Source organism: Gigantopelta aegis, chromosome 15, assembly GCF_016097555.1.
Source record: "Gigantopelta aegis isolate Gae_Host chromosome 15, Gae_host_genome, whole genome shotgun sequence".
Classification (NCBI taxonomy): domain Eukaryota; kingdom Metazoa; phylum Mollusca; class Gastropoda; order Neomphalida; family Peltospiridae; genus Gigantopelta; species Gigantopelta aegis.
In genome coordinates, this window is record NC_054713.1 from 1,302,452 (window position 1) to 1,323,509 (window position 21,058).

At 39.2% G+C, this 21,058-nt stretch overlaps 1 protein-coding gene across 3 annotated transcripts in view; it reads right to left on the reverse strand.

Moving 5' to 3' along the window:
* The window catches only part of LOC121390787 (BTB/POZ domain-containing protein 2-like), a 68,133-nt gene that overhangs the window by 4,559 nt on the left and 42,516 nt on the right, over nucleotides 1-21,058 (reverse strand). The window contains exon 1 of one of the 3 annotated variants that reach the window (XM_041522713.1): nucleotides 11,895-12,013. The exons of 1 other annotated variant lie outside the window; for it this stretch is intronic. The gene's annotated coding sequence lies outside the window, so the exon portion shown is untranslated. Of the gene's footprint in view, nucleotides 1-3,920; nucleotides 3,964-11,894; nucleotides 12,014-21,058 lie in introns of those variants that run through there. One more of the 3 variants, XM_041522712.1, reaches the window with a different exon arrangement.

A 21,058-nucleotide genomic window follows, 5' to 3' on the forward strand; every position in this document is an offset into this window, starting at 1 on the left:
ATTACCCACACCCGAATACAAAATATATTTTATATATGCCAGCTTGTAAGCTGTAAAATACGGTAAATTCGGCCCCAAATATTTACCTGGGGTTACCGCCCTCATCACAAGTACCCCCCCCCCCCCCCTGTTATTCCGTCCTAGAAGTATAGACCCACGAATAAACAAGCATTTTGAGAGTACTGCTAAAGCTATACTTGTCGCCAACAATTGTTTGTATCTTCTAAATTCAAGTGCCATAACTCTGCAAAGTGGGGAAATCACCATGAAAGTTATATACGAATGATAATAGCTATATACACAATTTCATTTTGTTATCTCCAGGAAATGCAAAAGATTGGAAAAAGGTTCAAGGGCCAAGTCAAACTTGGTTTGTAATGCTACATGATAAAGCTATACACACAAAAAGCCTTCTAAAAATATATATATATAATAAATTGTATCTGGGACAGACGGACAGATGGACGGAGATGTAACCTATAATCCCCTCCGGTTGGAACGGCAGGGGACTAATAAATACACACTCACATCGTGACCCACAACCGGCTCGATGGTGCAGTGGTTAAGCCATCGGACTACAGGCTGGTAGGTACAGGGTTCGCAGCCCGGTACCGGCTCCAACCCAGAGAAAATTCTTAAGGGCTCATTGTGTAGGTGTAAGGCCACTGCAGCCTCTTCTCTCTCACTAACCACTAACAACTAACCCACTCGTGACTGTCCTGGACAGACAGCCCAGATAGCTCTTCTCTCTCACTAACCACTAACAACTAACCCACTCGTGACTGTCCTGGACAGACAGCCCAGATAGCTCTTCTCTCTCACTAACCACAAACAACTAACCCACTCGTGACTGTCCTGGACAGACAGCCCAGATAGCTCTTCTCTCTCACTAACCACTAACCAACTAACCCACTCGTGACTGTCCTGGACAGACAGCCCAGATAGCTCTTCTCTCTCACTAACAACTAACCCACTCGAGACTGTCCTGGACAGACAGCCCAGATAGCTCTTCTCTCTCACTAACAACTAACCCACTCGAGACTGTCCTGGACAGACAGCCCAGATAGCTCTTCTCTCTCACTAACCACTAACAACTAACCCACTCGTGACTGTCCTGGACAGCCAGCCCAGATAGCTCTTCTCTCTCACTAACAACTAACCCACTCGAGACTGTCCTGGACAGACAGCCCAGATAGCTCTTCTCTCTCACTAACAACTAACCCACTCGTGACTGTCCTGGACAGACAGCCCAGATAGCTCTTCTCTCTCACTAACAACTAACAACTAACCCACTCGTGACTGTCCTGGACAGACAGCCCAGATAGCTCTTCTCTCTCACTAACAACTAACCCACTCGAGACTGTCCTGGACAGACAGCCCAGATAGCTCTTCTCTCTCACTAACCACTAACCAACTAACCCACCCGTGACTGTCCTGGACAGACAGCCCAGATAGCTCTTCTCTCTCACTAACAACTAACCCACTCGTGACTGTCCTGGACAGACAGCCCAGATAGCTCTTCTCTCTCACTAACAACTAACCCACTCGTGACTGTCCTGGACAGACAGCCCAGATAGCTCTTCTCTCTCACTAACCACTAACCCACTCGAGACTGTCCTGGGCAGACAGCCCAGATAGCTCTTCTCTCTCACTAACCACTAACCAACTAACCCACTCGTGACTGTCCTGGACAGACAGCCCAGATAGCTCTTCTCTCTCACTAACCACTAACCAACTAACCCACTCGTGACTGTCCTGGACAGACAGCCCAGATAGCTCTTCTCTCTCACTAACCACTAACAACTAACCCACTCGTGACTGTCCTGGACAGACAGCCCAGATAGCTCTTCTCTCTCACTAACCACTAACCCACTCGTGACTGTCCTGGACAGACAGCCCAGATAGCTCTTCTCTCTCACTAACAACTAACAACTAACCCACTCGTGACTGTCCTGGACAGACAGCCCAGATAGCTCTTCTCTCTCACTAACCACTAACCAACTAACCCACTCGTGACTGTCCTGGACAGACAGCCCAGATAGCTCTTCTCTCTCACTAACCACTAACCAACTAACCCACCCGTGACTGTCCTGGACAGACAGCCCAGATAGCTCTTCTCTCTCACTAACCACTAACCCACTCGAGACTGTCCTGGACAGACAGCCCAGAGCTCTTCTCTCTCACTAACCACTAACCAACTAACCCACTCGTGACTGTCCTGGACAGACAGCCCAGATAGCTCTTCTCTCTCACTAACCACTAACCCACTCGAGACTGTCCTGGACAGACAGCCCAGATAGCTCTTCTCTCTCACTAACCACTAACCAACTAACCCACTCGTGACTGTCCTGGACAGACAGCCCAGATAGCTCTTCTCTCTCACTAACCACTAACAACTAACCCACTCGTGACTGTCCTGGACAGACAGCCCAGATAGCTCTTCTCTCTCACTAACCACTAACCCACTCGTGACTGTCCTGGACAGACAGCCCAGATAGCTCTTCTCTCTCACTAACAACTAACAACTAACCCACTCGTGACTGTCCTGGACAGACAGCCCAGATAGCTCTTCTCTCTCACTAACCACTAACCAACTAACCCACTCGTGACTGTCCTGGACAGACAGCCCAGATAGCTCTTCTCTCTCACTAACCACTAACCAACTAACCCACCCGTGACTGTCCTGGACAGACAGCCCAGATAGCTCTTCTCTCTCACTAACCACTAACCCACTCGAGACTGTCCTGGACAGACAGCCCAGAGCTCTTCTCTCTCACTAACCACTAACCAACTAACCCACTCGTGACTGTCCTGGACAGACAGCCCAGATAGCTCTTCTCTCTCACTAACCACTAACCCACTCGAGACTGTCCTGGACAGACAGCCCAGATAGCTCTTCTCTCTCACTAACCACTAACCAACTAACCCACTCGTGACTGTCCTGGACAGACAGCCCAGATAGCTCTTCTCTCTCACTAACCACTAACAACTAACCCACTCGAGACTGTCCTGGACAGCCAGCCCAGATAGCTCTTCTCTCTCACTAACCACTAACCCACTCGAGACTGTCCTGGACAGACAGCCCAGATAGCTCTTCTCTCTCACTAACCACTAACCAACTAACCCACTCGTGACTGTCCTGGACAGACAGCCTAGATAGCTCTTCTCTCTCACTAACCACTAACCCACTCGAGACTGTCCTGGACAGACAGCCCAGATAGCTCTTCTCTCTCACTAACCACTAACAACTAACCCACTCGTGACTGTCCTGGACAGACAGCCCAGATAGCTGAGATGTGTGCCCAGGACTGCGTGCTTGAAGCTTAATTGGATATAAGCACGAGATGAAGTTGAAATGAATGAACTTGACCCACATCGTTATAGGGCTGTATTATATACAGTGCCAATACCTGGCTGTTAACAACCGAGGGGGTGGGGATAGGCGGGCATGGGGGGGGGGGGGGGGCTGTTGGGCAGATGCACACACAAAAACACACAACGCTAGTCACACACGTTTTCCCTGTCCTGATTAAAACACGACCTAGTTTCTACCACAAATTCCACAATCAATATTGAATAATCGCCAGGTGTAATATTCAAGTCCGCCAACTTGACAACGAAAACGTACGTGCCCCATCCCACTTCACATATAGTTCATACCGGCCTGTATACCTTCACAAACTACACACACGCACAGCTAAAACACGACCTAGTTTCTACCACAAATGTCCACAATCAATAATCGCCAGGTGTAATATTCGAGTATCTATTTGTGTTTTGTACACCGTGGTGTTCCGTCACATAAAGTGTTAATATGTATAATCAGCGAGTTTAACAGTTACCATAGACATAGCAAAACAAAAGAAATAACAGACTGGACAACTGATAATGTGTTATTGTCAAATCTAAGTCACAACTACCTTCGTGTCTACCACAACAAAATGTCTGACCTGTTCGTGAAATACTTCCTTGTATGTGACGTGTTTAGTTTTCTTAGTAGATGCAACTTACTGTTTATGAAATTGATCACAGTGAGACAAGTCCATTTTAAGTAGGGGTGGGAGGTGTACATGACTGGTGTTTTTAACACCGTTATTCAGCGTATAACGCAACAGGAATGCATATAACTATGTACATAGAGAAATATGAAATAGAAGTATTGTATTCTCCAGCATTTGTCACGGTGAATTTTAGAATGTAGAAAATCACATTGCATGACGCCAGATCGAGGATGGTCGCGCAGAAGTCTTACGTAACAAGTTGTCCACCTGGGCTAGGGGCAATAAACTGCACACGGCCCTCTAACACAATTAAAATCGCCACAGGCGAAACAAATTTAAGAGCATGTACCGTGACACACCCCTACCTCAAAAAGGATATTTCGTCTACTCTAGGAATAGGGAAATATACTACATTAAAACAAAAGGGTGCGTTAACCGACGCATACGGGCATTTATAACACATGTAATAATAAGGTGACTACCAGTAATCACACTGAGTCTCTGAGTCCCTGGTATACAAAAATATATATAAACAAAACAGAAATAAAGAATGTCACCACATTATCATAACGTTCAACTTCGGGACAGGGCATCAGCGATTACATTGGATGTGCCCTTGATATGTCCAATGGTAATTGGGTATTCTTGCAGAAGAAGACTCCATCTCAACTCTCTGGTTGGAGGCTTTCATTAGGATGGTCCAGTCCGTCTTCGTCTTCTTGGAACCGCACAGCTCCAGCACCCACGTCACTGGCATCCACTGGCTTGAAAGGCACTCGGTAGTCTGGTGCTGCCATCACGGGAGACGAGTAGCGCCTCTGCTTGAGACGGTTGAATGACTTCTCGCATTCACCTGACCAATGGAACTTCGTGTTCTTCCTTTTCAGCGTCGCACGTTTTCCAGGTTTTCTCCGATAGGCATGCTGTCGAATATGTGTAGCGTTGGGTTCCAAGCGCACATCTTGGCTTAAGGTATTGGTAACCGTTGGAAGGTTCTGACAAATGGAAACATTGTCTTGTTTCAACGTAGTCAACTTTGCTCGCTGGGGGTTCAAGTCTGCTAGAATCTGGCCGTTGGCCAACTTGATCTCCGCAGTCTTGACGTCATCACAGGAAATTGAGTGTCTCTCAATTTGGACCGGTCTCTCTGGAACTATCGGCAGTCTGTCAAAATAACCTTTTAGCAAATTGATGTGACAATACCTACGTTTCCTAACCCTATCACGAGTGTTTATCACATACCCTGTCTCATTAACTCGTTTGTGCACAACATAGGGCCCGAAATACCTGTTCTGCACAGAACCCCGTTTAATGGGAAGGTACAGCAGCACCTTATCCCCTGGTTTAAATTCCCGACTCCTAGTCTTCCTATCAAACTGATTTTATTTTGTTCTGAGCATGGCTCAGTTGCTTCCTAGCCTTCCTATCAAACTCTGATTTTATTTTGTTCTGAGCATGGCTCAGTTGCGTCCTAGCTAGTTCGGTCGCCGGCAACCTCCGATTTCTAACTCTCTTATTTATTAATGCTCCCTTGTCCACAGTTAACAAGGTAGTGCGAGCTGCCAACAAAATTGGATCAGCCCCCTTCTCTAGTACTAACTCTTGTCTAATACAAGGTAAGTCCCCTCTATCAAACACAACTGGTTCAATTCCCCTCTGCGGGAGATCAACATGTTCTACCACATTTACTTTGTCAGTTGACTTATCTACCATTTTACTGACAACCTCATCCACTCCACTTTCATGGCTCACACACGTATCAGACAAATCACAAATATCCTCTAGATCCCGTAATAACCTACTGGTCATATCCCTAGTCATTACACACGCAGGATATTTAATCTCATCAACCTCACACTCTTCGATTGTTAACGTGCTGTCTTTAATTAACAGTTGGTCACATTTCGGCCGACAACACTGACTAGTCAAATCATTTCCCAACAAAACTCCTATGTTTTCAACAGGCAAGTCCTTCACAACACCCATAACGACTGGTCCCGTCACAAACTTCGAACACAAGAAAACCTTATGTAACCGGACAACCATATTTTCTCCAGTAACCGAGGTTAAAACCAAACTACGTCCTATGTCTGAATTTTCAATACCAGCTAAACACTCTTGCGTTATCAGACTCTGACTACACCCGGTATCTCTATAGACTGATATTGCCTTAGGACACAACTCTTGTTTCACATCACAAACCATACCAGAGGACACATACGGGTTTACTTTCTCTGCCATGGGACTAACCATTAACTCTCTCGCTAACGGAGCTGACCTCACTAAACCGACCACTTGCGCATTATCGCGTTTCCTTTTAAAACAATCCCCGATAAGATGGTTATCCTTTTTACAGTAACTGCAATGTGGACGAAAAGTTCGTGCATTGGCTGATAATGCAGGCCTATCCTTACTTTGCCCACCAGGTACATTCCTTGCCTGACTAGCTGACCAACTAGATGACTCTCCCCGATAGTTACTTTCCCGGGAAAAACCTGGCTGAAATTTCTTCTTATCACCCTGTTGTAAAGAGCTACCCGGTACTGCCTGAGCTTTGTGTATTAACACGTAATCATCTGCCACTATACCTGCCTCCTCTATCTTTTTGACATCACGATCCTCTAAATGAATACGTAAGCTAACTGGTAATCCATTTTTAATGTCCTGTAAGATCAACAACTCCCGTAACTCGGTATATGACTGTACCTGATGAGAAACAACCCATTTATCAAACATCCCTGCCTTCTTAGCCACAAACTCACTATAAGACTGACCCTGCGTTTTTCTCAACTCGCTATACCGTAAACGATAATCCTCAGGTCGTAATTCATAAGCCCTCAACACTGCAGCCTTAACTAAGTCGTACTGACTTGCTCGCTCATCACTCATTGAATTATAAGCTATACTAGCCTTCCCCTTAAACTTAGACACGGCTAACAATGTCCACTTAGACTGCGGCCAATTTAGCTGCTTAGCGGCCCGTTCAAAAAGTTGAAAGAACATATCTATCTCCTGGTCATCAAATACCGGCACTGATCTATAAGCCTCCGACATGTTAAACCCATTTCCGGCTTCTCGTCTGACTTCTTCAGTATTCAACTTTAACTCATGTTCCACTTTTAATTTTGCTAACTGGAATTCTCTATCCCTATCTCTCTCTTCTCTCTCTCTCTCTCTATCTATCTCTCTCTCTTCTCTATCCCTCTCTCTATCTTCTCTATCCCTCTCTCTATCTTCTCTATCCCTCTCTCTATATCTTTCTTCTCTCTCTCTATCTAATGCACGTTCCTCTCTTTCGTACTCGAGCTTTTTAAAAGCTAATTGTTGTTCCACACTTAACTCATTTATCAATATCTCTGGAACAATCTCACTGTCTTCCATAACAGGCCTATCACCAAAAACTTCCTGGATAATAATTGTCTTTATATCACCTAAGGTTTTAGCTGATGTTAAATCAATTTCTCGCTCACCCGCGATTTCAACTAACTCGGCCTTACGTGCTCGCTTAATCTCCACTACATTGAGCGTAGGCCTATCCAGCAAATTCTTATCCATGTTTAGATATGACGCACTTATTATTAATTAATTTTCTAGTGAACAACGTGCTACTTCTGGTTAATTTGTAAAATTAATTTATAAAGCCCCCATTTACAAACAATACTTTTTTAAATATGCATGTCCCGTTTCAGATCCGGGACGAGCGCCCCAATTTTCTACTCCTGTCACGGGGATTCTATAATTCCCGTAACCGAATAAAACACGATTATCAAAATGTCTCTCCTACTTGTATATCTATTAGATCTCTCTGTAACAGGCTGTTAAACCTAGTATGGCTCGTCTCTAGGTATGATCAGAGATACGATCTTATATAAAGTATATATAATATAGCACGTTAGTTCTCTAGAAAACACAACAAAAACACAATACACTTTGGAATCTGTATTAATCTACGCTGACAAATGTACAGCCGTAGTAGTAAATTAATAACAGCAATAATAACAACCCAGAACTGATCACTTAATTAGTTAATCTCTAGGTGTCTAGTTACACAATATGCGAATCACTTCATCGTTACACCACACCCACACGTGTGATAATTGAGAAACGCTTCCAGGAGAAGTTAATTAATAAAGGAATTACAACACCATTCCTAACTGGTTAATTTATAATTAACCCTTACTACTCGTTCAGTAACGTGTGATAATTTAGAAACGCTTCTTGGGGAACTTAATTAATAAAGGAATTACAGCTCTATTCCTAACGGGTTAATTTTTAATTACCCCTAACTACTCATTCAGTAACCTTGTGACACAGAATTAATACTTATCACAATAAAGACAGTAACCTACAGTGTACCTAGGGTCGTCTAGGATGACTGGCTAAGCTTTATATTACCAAATACTCATATAATGTTAGAACAATAAGTCTACGATTTACTTCGTCAGATGACCGAAGACACTGTCTAAAGAATATTGGTATAATACAGTATTAAAATATTTAAGTCACATCAATCACATCAAGGTTATACACAGAGCAGAAATGATATTTACCAAAGTCCAAACGGACTAACGTTCCCAGGAGCCGTCCTAAATTCGTTCTCCTCGATATCTCTAAATCCTAGCTATTTATTCCAAAATCAGAATTGGCCTGGGGGAACAAGGCGGCACCTCACGTATCATCTCATATTTCATCTCTACTAGAGTCGCTATTATTTCTCTCTGATCGTCAGACTACTGACGCCATCGTCGCCAAAATCACGGTCGTTGAAACCGCACTCGCAGAGGTATTACGTAACTACTCGCCACATGGCCTCCACACCTCGCTAAGTGCATAATGGAACGCCAGATCGAGGGTGGTCGCGCAGAAGTCTTACGTAACAAGTTGTCCACCTGGGCTACGGGCAATAAACTGCACACGGCCCTCTAACACAATTAAAATCGCCACAGGCGAAACAAATTTAAGAGCATGTACCGTGACAAATTTGTACAGGCTCGGATGCGGTGTGTGTGTGTTAATATAATTATTATTATATAATTTGTACAGGCTCGGATGCGATGTGTGTGTGTTAATATAATTATTATTATATAATTTGTACAGGCTCGGATGCGGCGTGTGTGTGTTAATATAATTATTATTATATAATTTGTACAGGCTCGGATGCGGGGTGTGTGTGTGTGGGGGGGGGGGGGGGGAGGACTGCTGTGGGTAGGTAGTTAATGTCAGTGTTTAAGATAAAAATCAGGCTTCGTAAATTCAGCACCAGGTGTTTTATCTGGGATTACCGCCCTCCCCACAAGTGTGCCCCACCTGTTATTCCGCCCTGGAAGTATAGAGCGAATAAATAAGTACACAATGTCACGTCGCGACCCACATAATACCCGTTTTCGTTATCATATTGTATGTTGTGTATATACCAGACCCGTAACAACCCATGGGGCGGAGGTGGGGTGGGGGTCACAAATCCGCCCACTTGACAACGAAAATGTACGTGCCCCATCCTAGTTCACCAAGGTAAACATCTACGGTCCGTTTTTTAACATTTTGACATTTATTGGACCTCCGATGTTTACAAGCTTAACAGCAAAAACAAGCGTGCGTTTTCCGCCCAGATTTCTGGCGGAATCGATACAACCATGGAATTATTTCGTGGCGAAATATGACATGTACCAATAAATATAAACACTTACTGTATAAAGAAAACTTCCCGAGTTACGTTTTACGCATAAATAGACAGTTTGTCCAAATAGTAATTCTTCATTAATCCAATTTTCAGTTACGAAGAAAATCTCGAATATTCCCGCCAGCCATTATAAGCACATTAAAAATGTGATTGAAAACTGTTGGCGGGATAGGATTATTTTTACAATTATTCGTCTCAGGTTCACGAGTGTCTTCCACAATATACGATATTTATTGGAATATCACGTTTAATAACAATAATAATAATATAAAATAAATAATAATAAATAAACTAATTAATTAATATTTTAAAAAAATAAATTAATAAATAATAAATTAATAATATTAATAATAAAAACTAAATAATATAAAATTAATTAATACTTAATTGATAAATAATAATATAATAATAAATTACTGAATAATATTAGTAATTATAATAAATATATATCAATAAATAAATTATTGATTTCATAATAATAATAATAATAATAAATTAATTTAATTATTAACTAAATAAAAACGTGCTTTTTTCATTTATAAATGTTTCCTTCACACACACAAACACACACGATGCACGCACGCACACACACGCACACACACACACACACACATGCACTATTATAATCAAAGATTTTTTAGGTTGGGGGTTGTGCAGGTTAATTAAGAAATATTTATAATATTTTTTTTAAACTGAATAAAACCCTTGAAATAAGTTCTAATAACCAGTAAATATAACTTTTAAAAAATTAAAACAAAAAAGAGCAAAAATTAATAATAAATAAATAAATAAAACCCTTAAAATAACTAATGACCTGCAATAATAATAAAAACACAGATTTTTTTTAAGAAACAAAAGAATAAGAGAAAAACCTTTGAAACACATGTAACCAATGGCCTGTAATAATAATATTAAGAAAAATTCTAAAGGAAATAATAAGTTTTAAAAAAGTAAATAAATGAAAGCCTTAAAATAAGTAATGACCTGTACTGACAATACATTTTTTTTTTTAATAATAATAAAAAATAATAACCCCCCCCCAAAAAAAATAAAATAATAATAAACAAATAATAATAAATAAAAAAATACAAAAAATACAACAAAAAAATTGGCATACATATTAATAATGCATATAATGCAACCCACACAAAGCACATATATAGAAACAAAAATAACAAAATGAATAATCAGTTCCATTCAGTTCCGAAATATTTCTTTTTATTGGCTGTATTGTTGTTCCGCCATATTTTCATTCCGTATATTCGATGTGCCAGGATAAAAATAACTTTTAAATGTGAAAATGTGTCATCTTCAAACATCAAATCCTGGAAAGGTTACCAAAGGTATTGTAATTAATATTTTAGTCTAAAATTTATTAAAATATGTTGTTGTATGTGTTGAGGCTCTTAAATAAAGCACATATGCCTGATTTGATTAAATCGTGATTGCAAATGGAAAATTCGATCCAATCATGGATAAACGTTACGGCACAGCAATAAACATCACACTAATAAATATCGTGCCGGAGACGTTTATCTTAATGAACTAGCCCCATCCCACTTCACATATCGTTAATACCGGCCTGTATACCTTCACCAACCACACAGAGCTAACGCACGCTTTCCCTGTCCTGATTAAAACACGACCTAGTTTCTACCACAAATGTCCACAATCAATAATCGCCAGGTATAATATTCGAGTATCTATTTGTGTTTTGTACACCGTGCTGTTCTGTCACATAAAGTGTTAATATGTGTAATCAGCGAGTTAACAGTCATAGGCATAACAAAACAAAATAAATAACAGATGATGTCTTATTGTCAAATAAAAGTTAAAACTACCTTCGTGTCTCCCACAATAAAATGTCTGACTCGTTCGTAAAATATTTCCTTGTATCTGACGTGTTTCGTTTTCTTCGAAGATGCAACTTTCTGTTTATCAAATTGTTCAAAGTGAGACAAGTCCATTTTAAATAGGGGGTGGGAGGTACATGACTGTTGTTTTTAATACCGTTATTCAGCGTATGGCGCAATAGGAATGCATATAACTATGTACATAGAGAAATATGAAATAGAAGTATTGTATTGTCCAGCATTTGTCACACTGAGTTTTAGAATGCAGGAAATCACATTGCATGACGTCTTAGTTTTCTCATCTTTCCGATGGCGCACTACCCTGTAGTTGTATGTAACAAGAACTTCAATGTCACCTACCTTCGATTTTACCCAGCTACGAACTGACCGTGTCTTTGTGGAAATCCCAAAACAAAATAAATAACAGACTGGATAACTGATAATGTGTTATTGTCAGAAAAAAGTGTCTGACCTGTTCGTAAAATACTTCCTTGTATGTGACGTGTTTAGTTTTCTTGGAAGACACAACTTTCTGTTTATCAAACTGAACAAAATGAGACAAGTCCATTTTTAGTAGGGTGGGGAGGGAGCAAACTCGGGCGGCTCATACTGCATCTTCCCCTACCCTCCGGCTAGGGGCGGTACTGGAGACTGCATCAGGGACGGATCAGGGAATTATTTCGGTTCAAGACTCAGACTGGTGTTTTCAATACCGTTAAGCCCCAGTCACACTGTCAACGATCAGGGCCCGTATTTTCGAAGCCATCTTAACTATGACATATCGTAGCATGTTAAGAGCAAAATACGAATGTCCTAGATTTAAGATACGACAGATTTTTGAAGGTATCGTAAAGTTCTCTTAGTGTGTCATGATTTACGATATTTGTTGTAAAGAAAAATGGGAACTCTTTTAAATGGAGATAGAAATGATGGGGGTATTTCTCGGTGACGTCATCAAGGAAATTCCCTCTAAACGTCAGCTCAGTCCCAGAATACAAAGTACTATATATACACATAAATCAACTTTTAAAATTATTTGATTATACATATTTTAGACCAGTGGAAAAGTTCTCGCTTTATACGCGGTCGGTCTGGGGTCGATCCCCGTCGGTGGGTCCATTGGGCTTTTTTTCTTCCCAGCCAGTGCACCACGACTGGCCGTGATATGTGCTATCCTGTCTATGGGTGGTGCGTATGAAATATCCCTTGCTACTAATGGAAAAATATAGTGGGTTTTCTCATTAAGACTATATGTCGCAATTACCAAATGTTTGACATCCAGTAGCCGATGATTAATAAATCAATGTGCTCTAGTGGTGGTGTTATACAAACACATTTTAATCTTTTACTTTAATAATAAAATATCACAAATCCAAGAAGGAAAATGGATACGGCCCAAGGAGCCGTTCAAATATTTGTGTCAAAATTAGACGCCCTCCCTCCCCCTGTAACGTTAAACCATACACCACACAATTGTTTTTTAAAATTGTTTAAAGCTTGGAGACCTCCCTCATTTCCAAACAAGACATGCTATGGGTGCTGTTTATGTACTTATGAATAAACTGATTTGATTTGATTTGGTTTGTTTTGCGATTTGGGAAAGCGCTGATCAGTGGCGTAGGGAGAGGTGGGAGGCACGGAGTCATGCCTCCCAATCAAACCTTTTTTAAAAACTATATTATATTATGTCACAAGTCAAGGGTAATCAGAGCAGAATGTGATTTGAAAGTAATTATTTGTAGATTTACTATACTATGTTTATTAGTACACATGTGGTATTTTTAGTTGTACATATGAAGGTTATGGTATAATACTTATTATCAATTATACGGTAATACAGGTTGTACAGTTGAGAGAAATGGAATAGATTAGTCATAGCTTGGATCGTGAAACTAAAGGTTTCTTGGTATGGGATTAATTAGGCAAGGTAGGAATTTGTATTGTTATAGCTTGTAGCAGGAGTGAGTGGAAAGGTAACTGAAAAGCTGACTGTGTGAATAAAAGAGATGACTTAGTTATTGTTTGGGGAGTGTGATTTATTTTTGAGAGAGAACAGTGAACAAGATTTGTGCAAGTTGGACAGAAGTTTGTGAAAGACTTGGTGTTTATAGTTCGGGTTAATGCTTAACCGTAAGTAAATAAATACTTGATATTTAGTATGTATTGTTATTTTGTGATGGTTATAAAACATAATTGTATTATGTTAAAGTGTAGTAGTATGGTAATGACATATTAATTTTATAAAGATGTGGATAATGAATGTTTAGTATAACTTGTATAATGTGGACATTGAGTAAAGAGATGAAGTTGATTGGTATATAAAGTGTATGGAATAATAAGGTGTTACATCATAGTAATTAAGTGTATCTTGGTTACAGCACTGTAAGAGGTATCTGTTCTAGATGGTACAGAAGTAGTGTCTACTGAGAGATGTAGAGATGGCTTGCTTGTGTGGAGATGTATCCAGAGTTATAGAGATGGCTTGCCTGGATGAAGATGTGGCTGAGAGTTGAGCTTGTGGAGGTGTGGTGATTCGTGCAGGAGTGGTACACGAGAGAGTGCAGTGTGGTGGTAATGTGGAAAGTGAAGTTCCATGTGTGGGCTATTTATTAGCCCTGTTCGGGTAACATAAACACCACGGATTGTTTTGTTTTTGTAATTTTATTATTAGTACTGTGGCAAGTATAATAATGGAGGTGTGGTGAATTCGGAAGGTGAAGAGAAGGATGAGTTGGTGCAATTAGTTCATAATTGTATTAGTTAACAACGTGCTCATGTATGTGTTTTAAACATTAGCAGTGTAGTTGATAATGGAAGAAAGTGGTAATGTGCAATACTGCTTAATTAGTTAATATAAATACGTGACTTTGGGAGTTATAAAAGAACTGTTTTAATGAAGATATATGAAGTCATAAGTGGACACTGATATCTTATTTTGAATACGTAATATTTTAAATATTACGTGATGCTATATGTGTGATGTGATATATACTTAATACATTGATTAGTATTTGTGTGTACTTAATATTGAGTAGTGTGGTGGATCATCTGTACTAAGATGGTGACTGTGAAATTTGTTAAATGTGGTGATGGAGAGAAAGGTTTGGGTGTGGCGGAGTTGTGTTAGTGTGCATTGATTTATGATGAATAGGCCTATGGTTTGGGTAATGATTGAAATGTGTGAGTGTATATGATTATTTATTTTGCTCATGTAACTAATGTAGCAAACTTATATTGGTTTTATGTGTTGTTTCTTTTAGTTATCTAATCACTTGTGACAAATTTGGTGGAGATGCAGGGCAAATGAAAGTTCGACAAGTTTGTTGTCATTTTGAAGTCACATATATTAGTGCTAAAGGAAGCAAAATTAGGTGTTAGAATTTTGTGTAGGTACATGCATTTAGTTTTAAAGTAGTTATTACGGGTACACGGGTTGGATAGTGCAACTTGAAAGATTAGTACACTGTTATCTACACCATGGGTGTTTTGGTGTAAGGGATGTTAAGAAAACTAAGGTAAGTATATGGTAAGTATAACTTAATAATTGTGAATAGTGATGACCTAGTGTTATGTGAGAATAGGTACGTATATTAGTGTTTTAATAATTTGTTCTTTGCATGTTAGTATAGGTAATGAAGGTAAATATTGTTATATTTTTTATTGTGGTTTCTTATTCTTGTATTCAGTATGGAGTTTGAGAAATTTATAGAGATAGGAAGGACTTTAGGACTGGAGAAAGCAAATCTGCAGAAATTTGTTAAGGAGCAGATGGATGAATGGAGAGAACAGGTGACACTTGCTAGAGAAGAGCGAGCTAAAGAAAGAGACTGCTAAGGAGTTGGCTGAGGCAAATGCTAGGGAAAAGGAACTTGAGACACTGGATAAGGAACGTGAAAGAGCATTTCAACTGGAGATGGAGCATGAGAAAAGTAAGAGAGGTAGTGGCAATCTTACGTCAAATGGTGATTCAGGTATTCATGGAGTCAAAATTAGAATGCATGTATTTCAGGATGGGAAAGACGACATGGATGCATACTTGACAAGCTTTGAGAGGATGTCTGTAGCACAGAAGTCGCCTAAGAAGGACTGGGCAATTCATTTAGGAACTTTATTGATGGGCAAAGCTAGGAATGTCTATGTACGGCTAAGTAGTGAGGATGCAATGGATTATGGTAAATTAAAGAATGCTTTGTTGCACAGGTATGACTTGACTCAAGAGGGATTTAGGCAAAAGTTTAGGACAGCGAAAATAGAAGTAGGAGAAACATACACACAATTTTTGAGTAGAATAACAGGATATGTTGATAGATGGATTGACTTGAGTGGGATTAATCAGGATTACAATGGACTGTTAGATTTGTTATTGCGGGAACAGCTCTTAAATGTTGCAAGTAATGAATTAACATTATATTTAAAAGCGATAACACCGGAAAGTGCAGATAAGATGGCGAAATTAGCAGAGACATTTGTAGAGGCCAGAAGAGGAGCATTTCACAGCCGGAAGAAAAAGATAATTCAGGAGGATTACGAGACGGGGAACGAGGATACTCAGGATGTGGACGAGGAAGAGAATTGGGTAAGAGTGATCATTCACAAAGAAATAATGAATTCCATCGATCATGGACACCCAAATGTTTTGTTTGCGATAGAAAGGGTCATCTGGCTAGAGAATGTCCAAACAGGAGAAATTAAAAATAAAAGATGCACGAAAAAGAAATTATTGCATGCATGGTTCCTATGGGAAAAGATAGACTCAGGAATAGAGAGGATAGCAATATGAATGTGTTTGTAGGAACGAGTTTAGGAAGGGATACAACCATAATTAGAGACACAGGATGTTCTACTGTAGTGATCAGGAAGTCTTTAGTGCCTGAATGTGACATGACAGGAGAGGTAGGAAGTTATGTGACGTTAGATGGCGAAGTGAAAGAGGCACCATTGGTGTGAGACATATATTAAAACACCATATTTTGTAGGGGAAAGTCAGAGCTATGATGTTATAGAGATCCTATTTATGATATTGTGATTGGAAAATTTGATAGGAGCCAAAGATGCCACGACGAAGATGTAGCACAGCCGATAGGAATTATGGAGACACGAGCCCAAGTGAAGAAGAGGGATCTGAAGATGCAACCTTTGATTACACCAACCATACATATTGATGATGTGGACTCAGAACGAATCCAAATTGAACAGCGGAAAGATGAAGGTTTGGAAAAATTATTTAAATTAGCACAAGCAGGAGAAGAAACTTTAAAAGGAAATAATTTTTCAAAATTTGTTATTGAGAATGAGTTGCTTAAAAGAAAGTCACAATCACCTAATGTTGAACATGGAAAGTTATTTGATCAGCTAGTAGTACCAACAAAGTTCAGAGTTAAAGTAATGAGAGTTGCACATGAAACAGTTTTGGCAGGACACATGGCAACACAGAAAACGATAAACAGAGTACAACGTCATTTTTATTGGCCTGGTTTACAAGGGGATATTCGCAGATTTTGTCAATCATGTGATGTATGCCAGAGAACAATTCCGAAAGGTAGAGTAGGGAAAGCTTTGTTAGGAAAGATGCCAGTAATTGATGTGCCATTTGAACGGATAGCAGTTGATTTAGTTGGACCCATAGATCCAATGACGGATAAAAAGAATATATATATTTTGGTTATTGTGGATTTTGCAACTAGGTACCCAGAGGCAGTGGCTTTGAAGAATATTGACACTAGGACTGTAGCAGAAGCATTACTGGGAGTATTTGGAAGAGTTGGAATACCGAAACAGATTCTCACAGACCGAGGAACTCAGTTTACTTCAGATATGATGAAGGAGGTATGTAGATTGTTGTCGTTGAAGCAGCAGTTAACCACTACACCTTACCATCCCATGTGTAACGGCCTTGTTGAGAGATTCAATGGGACATTAAAATCTATGCTCAAAAAGATGTGTATTGAAAGACCAAAGGATTGGGACCGCTATATAGCACCATTATTATTTGCTTATAGGGAAGTACCACAAGATAGTTTGGGGTTTTCCTCCCTTTGGATTGTTATATGGTAGAAACAGTTCGAGGACCTATGCAGATTCTGAAGGAATTGTGGACAGATGAGACAACAGATTCAGAAGTGAAAACGACATATCAATATGTTATTGATCTTAAAGAGAGATTAGAAGAAACTTGTATGCTGGCACACAATGAGTTGGAGAAATCATCAACTAGATACAGAGGCTACTTCAACGCCAGGGCAAAGGACCGACAGTTGAAAGTAGGTGATCAGGTATTGTTGCTTTTACCCAAATACAAGAACAAGTTAGAAATGATGTGGCAGGGACCAAATAGGATAGTAGAGAAACTGGGTAGTTTAGATTACAGAATTAAGATGGATAATGGGAGAGTGAAAACCTTTCATGTAAACATGCTAAAGAAATATGTGGATAGAGAGAAAGAAGACGAAAGAGAAAAGGTAGAAACAGTTTGTGTAGCAGTAGTAGAGGAAGAACTGATTGAAGAGAAATGTGTAGAAAAGCTGGAAGAAAATGTGAATATTGTGTTACCATCGCTAGCTAAGACAGAGACATGGGAAAGATGTGACCTTTCAAGAGATTTAGATGTAAAGCAAACCCAGGATATGAAAAGTGTGTTTCGAAAATATAATTATGTGTTATCAGATAAACCAGGACGAACAGATTTGGAAACATTCAAACTTGAGTTAACGTCTGAAGAACCTGTTAGACTAAAACAATATCCAATACCGTTTAGCTTGACAAATGTAGTGAAAGAGGAAGTAGATCAAATGCTAGAAATGGATGTGATTGAGAAAACAAATTCGGCATATGCTAGTCCTATAGTGCTGGTTAGAAAGAAAGAAGGGACATACAGGTTTTGTACTGATTATAGGAGATTGAATCAAATTGTTGTATATGATGCAGAGCCAATTCCAAATATTGATGAATTACTTAGTAAAATTTCAGGAGCGAAATTCTTCACGAAAATTGATCTTTGTAAGGGGTACTGGCAGATTCCAGTTGATGAAAGTTCAAGAGATGCAACAGCATTTATTACTCCAAATGGTCTGTACAGATGGAAGGTGATGCCATTCGGGATTGTTAGTGCTCCAGCGGTATTCTCAAGGATGATGAGGACATTACTGAAGGATTTGAGGAATGTAAGAAATTACATTGATGACATTTTAATTTATACTGAAACATGGGAAGAACATCTAAAGCTGGTTGAGACAGTGTTGAACAGATTGAGACATGGAAAGTTAACTGCAAAACCAAGTAAATGTTATATAGGATTCAAGACTTTAGAGTTTTTAGGCCATATGGTGGGAAATGGTGAGATTGGACCAGAAGACAAAACGTTGAAGAAAATCATGGCAGTATCGAAACCACAGAACAAAAAAGAGTTGAGATCATTTCTGGGACTTATAGGTTACTATAGAAAGTTTATTGAGAATGTTTCAGAAATTGCTGCTCCACTAACAGATATGACCAAGAACAGTCGGAGCAAAGTGTTGCAGTGGACAGAGACTACAACAACAGCGTTTGAGAAGTTAAAAGAAAAGATGTCTAGTGCACCAGTTTTAAAACTGCCTAAACTAGGAGAACGATTCACGATTAGAACAGATGCATCAGGTAACAGATTAGGTGCAGTATTAATGCAAGAGAGCGAAGGTGAGTTATTTCCTGTGTTATATGTTAGTCGGAAGTTAAAGGAGAGAGAGACCAGATATGCAACAATAGAGAAAGAATGTTTGGCTATTGTGTGGGCCATAGGTAAGTTTACACAGTATGTGTACGGGACAGACTTTATATTAGAAACTGACCACCAGTCGTTGGTATGGTTACACCAGACGAGGTTTGACAATGTTAGGGTGATGAGATGGGCACTGGCATTACAACCATACAGGTTTGTATGTAAGAGTATCCATGGTAGGGATAACTGGTGTGCCGATCTTTTAAGCAGATGTGGAGACAGTACGGATGAGTAGTAGACTCATTGCAGTATAGTTGTTAAGATGTTACAGAGTGTACAGATTAACTTTGACGTACTGTGACTTGTGATTATTATTTTTGTGATTTTAATTTGTTTTGGAAAATTAAAATGTTAAGTGGGAGGATATGTCACAAGTCAAGGGTAATCAGAGCAGAATGTGATTTGAAAATAATTATTTGTAGATTTACTATACTATGTTTATTAGTACACATGTGGTATTTTTAGTTGTACATATGAAGTTTATAGTATAATACTTATTATCAATTATACGGTGATACAGGTTGTACAGTTGAGAGAAATGGAATAGATTAGTCATAGCTTGGATCGTGAAACTAAAGGTTTCTTGGTATGAGATTAATTAGGCAAGGTAGGAATTTGTATTGTTATAGCTTGTAGCAGGAGTGAGTGGATGGTAACTGAAAAGCTGACTGTGTGAATAAAAGAGATGACTTAGTTATTGTTTGGGGAGTGTGATTTATTTTTGAGAGAACAGTGAACAAGATTTGTGAAAGTTGGACAGAAGTTTGTGAAAGACTTTGGTGTTTATAGTTCGGGTTAATGCTTAACCGTAAGTAATTAAATACTTGATATTTAGTATGTATTGTTATTTTGTGATGGTTATAAAACATAATTGTATTATGTTAAAGTGTAGTAGTATGGTAATGACATATTAATTTTATAAAGATGTGGATAATGAATGTTTAGTATAACTTGTATAATGTGGACATTGAGTAAAGAGATGAAGTTGATTGGTATATAAAGTGTATGGAATAATAATGTGTTACATCATAGTAATTAAGTGTATCTTGGTTACAGCACTGTAAGAGGTATCTGTTCTAGATGGTACAGAAGTAGTGTCTACTGAGAGATGTAGAGATGGCTTGCTTGTGTGGAGATGTATCCAGAGTTATAGAGATGGCTTGCCTGGATGAAGATGTGGCTGACAGTTGAGCTTGTCGAGGTGTGGTGATTCGTGGAGGAGTGGTACACGAGAGAGTGCAGTGTGGTGGTAATGTGGAAATGAAGTTCTATGTGTGGGCTATTTATTAGCCATGTTCGGGTAACATAAAAACAACGGATTGTTGTTTTGTAATTTTATTATTGTACTGTGCAAGTATAATAATGGAGGTGTGGTGAATTCGGAAGGTGAAGAGAAGGATGAGTTGTGCAATTAGTTCATAATTGTATTAGTTAACAACGTGCTCATGTATGTGTTGAAACATTAGCAGTGACAGTTGATAATGGAAGAAAGTGGTATGTACAATACTGCTTAATTAGTTAATATAAATACGTGACTTTGGGAGTTATAAAAGAACTGTTTTAATGAAGATATATGAAGTCATAAGTGGACATTGATATCTTATTTTGAATACGTAATATTTTAAATATTACGTGATGCTATATGTGTGATGTGATATATACTTAATACATTGATTAGTATTTGTGTGTAATTAATATTGAGTAGTGTGGTGATCATCTGTACTAAGATGGTGACTGGTGAAATTTGTTAAATGTGTGATGGAGAGATAGG